Source organism: Grampus griseus, assembly GCF_964374135.1.
Source record: "Grampus griseus genome assembly, chromosome: 6".
In the NCBI taxonomy this organism is placed as follows: Eukaryota; Metazoa; Chordata; class Mammalia; order Artiodactyla; family Delphinidae; genus Grampus; species Grampus griseus.
In genome coordinates this window covers 108,562,643-108,567,516 of record NC_139000.1, presented here as the reverse complement: position 1 = coordinate 108,567,516, position 4,874 = coordinate 108,562,643, and positions in this window count along the sequence as shown.

Sequence of the window (4,874 nt, the reverse complement as noted above, 5' to 3'; positions counted from 1 at the left end):
GCTCTGGGGAGCTGCAGGGTTTCTACCAGCTGCCTCAGAGGAGCTGGGGAAGGGGGGCATCACCTCTGCCACTTCATCGGGAGCAACTCTGCTTCTATCTGAATTAAAGTTTATGCTGCATACAGTTTGAAAACCACAATTGTCAGTAACCATTTTAGAACAATTCAGGAAGTCCTCTTCACTCCTCACGGAACTGCCGTGCTCCCATCTTCCCGGGCCCTGTTTTCATGCCACATCCCTTCCAGGAATGCTCGCCTCCCCTTTGGTTGACCAGCCAATCCCTATTCATTTTGAACGTTTGGTAAACAGGCCTCGTGTCTTAAATACGCTTAGTTCTTTGAGAGCAGGAATTCCATTTACACGACCCAAAAGGTCCTAAAGCACACAATAGACACATACTCGTTGCTGCATTAAGATCTATTTTTATAGTTTAATCAATGAACAGATTGGTATTATTATTAGCCTACACACCCAGGTAGGCAAGAGACAATTTTATTTTCCTCTAATGTGTATACATTTCTATTCACAGTCCCTGCTTCTGCCACGGTGAGAGAAATTTAGCCTTAGTCATTCTGGGGTTCCTCCCTACCCAGGGTCGCATCTGAGTTCCTTGAGTTTACTTAGTGCTGACCGTGCGGAGGTGTGAGCGCTGTAGCCCCTGTACAGGTTTCAGGTTGTTGCAGAGACAACCCCAGTTCCCACCCACGTGATTCTGTCACATGGGCTCCTCTTTCTCTGGTCGTATTCACCTCTGTACCCCCCACCGCCCCTCCAGAGATCATGTCTCTTCTCCCCTCAGGCCAGGCTTTTAAAATCAGGTTTTAGGTGGACTTCCTGGAGGTCCAGTGGTTAAGACTGGTGGTTCCACTGCAGGGGGCGCGGGTTTGCTTCCTGGTCCGGGAACTAAGATCCCCAAAGCTGCGTGGTATGGCAAAAAAAAAAAAAAGAAACCAAAAGAACAAACAAAAAATCATTAAAATCTTGTTTAAGGGAGAAGCGCTGTTCCTTTAAACTGAAATTTTTGCTGTGGAAACTCCCCCAGTACTTGTCTTTCTGTCCCACCAGCACTTCAGCTCACACACCAAAGCCATGAGGACTCCTCTGCTTCTGCTTTCAGCCCTGTGAGGCCTCCCACCCTAGTGACGAGCACACAATGCCCTGGATTCCTGAGTAAAGGATGGGTGAGGTGTGGGTGGGGATAGAACAAGAAACATCCACCCAGAGAAAAAAACTAATTGAACCGCAAGTCTTGAGCTAAACAGCTTGCAAAAATTGTGATGGTCTTAGAGGCCGGGGTTTTATCTTAAATATTCAAATGAATTCTATAGTCATAAAACACTCATAAAACATATATACATACTCAATGTAAAAATGCTTCAAGATACTTTCAATAAAAAATTACACATGCCTACAATCTTGAAGCAAAAAGGAGGCATCTAGAAAGATGCTACGTGTTGCGTTATGCATCCCTGGGGTGCCCTAGACACCCATATCTCAGATAGAGATATGGGAGCAATCCCAAGAAAACCCCAGTCCAGTCCAGTTTACATGTGACAATAGTGTTAGGAGGAAAGTGATGAAATATGACACCAAGCACATGAAAGAAAGGCCACGTTCGTCAGGAAGAGAATTACTGAACCATGAGACTAATTTTAGGAACGATATCAAAACCAAGATCATTCTTAGCTTCCAAAGATAAAAGAGAGGTACTCTTTTCATGTAACTTTTTATTTTCTCTCCTCTCCATGAAACATCTTTGCTGCAAGCTGTCGGCGAATCTTCTAATAAAAGTTACTTTATTTACTTTTGCAGTAATATAAAAAAGCAAGCTTTTAGAAGAAAATTATACCTCCTGATTTTTAGTACAGAATTGAAATGAGATGATATCAATGAAGAAATTAAAAGTATTCCTGATTTCAGAACACCCAGATATAATATTAACTTGCCTTGAAAATCACAGTGAAAGGGAAATATAAATGAGGAGAACGGGACACTTTAAAAATAATTAAGGCCTTACTCTGACTTGATTGCCTTTATCTTAAAACCAGGTTATTTTCTAGCAAAGGATAATCAGACTTGCTGCTAAAAATAATGTGAAGAGTCCACATTCCAGAGAGTTTGCCTAAGACAATGAGGAAGTTCTATGGCTTCTGAGACTTGTAGGCAGAGGTAAACCTAAGAAAGTGAGGTTTATGTAATAAATAGAAACCAGCCAGCACTTAACGTGTGGATGAGAGAGAGAAGCAGCTCATTAGTAAGCCTGGAACGTCTGGTTTCAAAGGCACAGAGAAAACAATGAGACCCATTGCCTTCAGAAGGCTCCGAACTACCCAGAAATAGTGATTACTTGTGTCCCATCGCTCTGTAGCAAGTAGATGGCTTTCTGAAAAAAAACCAACCAGGTCTTTTCGTAAGTCTTTTCGTGCTAAGATAGAAGAGGAAAATGCCTTCCCAGGGTGAGTACTTATAGAGAGAAGGTGGAGGCCTGGAGCCAGTCAAGTATTGAGAAGGCTGTGATGGGCGAAGACCCAGGTTCACTGACAGCTCCGTGGGACAAAACCTTCTCAGCCACATTTCCATGAAGAAGATGAATATGAAAGAACCAAAGCATGGAGTTAAGCCTCTCTGTTTCAAAATAAAATGTTGAGTCTTCAAAAGGCTAAAGTTTTCTTCTCTGAGTTGAGACAGACATTCACGTCACAGCCAGCCCGAAGTTCTCCTAACGCCTTCTTAAACTGTATTTTGGTTAAGGACCAGCTCCAGCGATACTGATGCTCAGGGGTTTTTGTTTGTTTGTTTGCCAGCAGTGAATGGACTTAGGTTTACGTCTCTGTCCTGACTCTCTCTGGGTGTGCTGTTGACAGATGCTTCTACAGAGCGTGGAAGGTGGAGGACTGCCTTTACCAGTCAAATCTTTTCTAAACGAAACTGTGCCGAATTCAAACAACTCTCAGAGTTCAGGGCTCCGCGAAGAGTTCTAGGTAGATATCAATCATAAATGGGGGAAAAGAGTGAAGAAAGGAGTAAAAGGAAAAAAAAAAAACCAACTCTGAGGGGCTGGCATATTATCCCTTTGAATTAACCGTAGCTAATAGAGCAGACAAATGAGTGTTTTCTCCCCACAGCTTGGGATCGCCTGCATCTTTCCTCATCATGATATTATTGTTTTGCAGTGAGATAGTGTGACATGACACACTAGTTAAAAGCGACAACAGATAAGTTTTCCCAACTCTTCTCTTTATCACTGAATCATGGTAACCTGTGAGCTCAACCTCAGTTGAACATTAACCACAAGCTTTGGGGATCCTAATGATTACTTTGTAAAAGGGATTTAGGGGCTTCCCTGGTGGCGCAGTGGTTGAGAGTCCGCCTGCCGCTGCAGGGGATGCGGGTTCGTGCCCCGGTTTGGGAAGATCCCACATGCCGCAGAGCGGCTGGGCCCGTGAGCCATGGCCGCTGAGCCTGCGCGTCCGGAGCCTGTGCTCCGCAACGGGAGAGGCCACAACAGTGAGAGGCCTGTGTACCGCAAAAAAAAAAAAAAAAAAAGGGATTTAATAACATATTATCTAACTGAAACCAGGTGACCGGACTGTACAATCACCCATGACCCCTTTTGGTACCAAAGGTCAGCATCTATTTTTTTCAAATGCCGTGATTAACTCTTTTGGAAGAAACTTAAACAAGAAAGGTCCTAGAAAGTAGTACATTCTTCTTAATACTTAAGGGTATGAAGCCAATGTACATTGCAGGGTCAGTGCAGGTGGAGGGGAGAACACATTTTTTATTGTGTTCTAGGGGTTGGAGATACGGTGAACAAAACACAGAAAACTCGCTTTTATGGAGTGTACATCACACACACACACGCACACACGCACACACACATTCAATGCTCCAGAGATAAATAAATCGAAATAAAGGAATAGAGAGTGATGGCAGGAGTGATATTTCAGATACAGTGTGTGTGTGGGGGTCTCTCTCATGAGGTGACATTTGAGCAGAGACTTAGATGAAGGGGAGGGGGAGACCGTCAAGTTCTAGGAGAAGGATGTTCCAGGCTGGAGAACTGAGATGTACAAAACCCCTGAGAAACCCTGCTGGGCTGGGGGAGCGGAACCATTTACTGATCTGGGAGAGGCTGGAAGACGAGCACGGCAGGGCAGCATCGGGGATTCAGGAGTTCTGCTGTTAACATCTGACCTTTGAGAGGCCCCTTAGGCATCCAAGGGAAGGTGTTGAATAGGCAGCTGGAAATCTGAGTCTGGTATTTGGGGGAAAGGCTGAAGCTGCAGATAAAAATTAGGGCATCACTAATGTGGAGATCATACTTCAAGCCACAGGATTAGATGATTTGTTGGGAGTAAGGCAGAAAGAAAACAGGGGAGAGTCCAAGACTGGGTCCCCAGGGGCACCCACATCTGGAGGCAGAGAGACAAATGTGTGCAGAGAAGACACAGGTGAATGGCCTGCTTTCAGGTAGTAGGTCTGTATAATCCAGGGGAAATAGCTGGGATTTAATCGTGAGAATTACATTAGCAGTAGTGAATTCAAAATCTCAGAAGCCCTTTACAGGGATTCCTTTTCAAATATATCAATCAAACGATAACCTCATTAAAAACAAATCCCAAGTGGTCCACTGACCTAGCATGATATGACATAGAGCTATCTCAGAGTTGGAAAGAACTTAGCAGTAGTCTGCAGAGTTGCAGGATAACATCAAGATGACACTAAAAGCACTTTTTATGTGAATATTAAAAGATTAATGTATACATGCAAGTAATAAAGTTAGGATCCACAATTTCCCTCCTTAGCCAGGTGAGTTAAGATCTCTTGAATAGTGTTTTTTAAAATTATTTTTATTTTTAAGCATATATTTT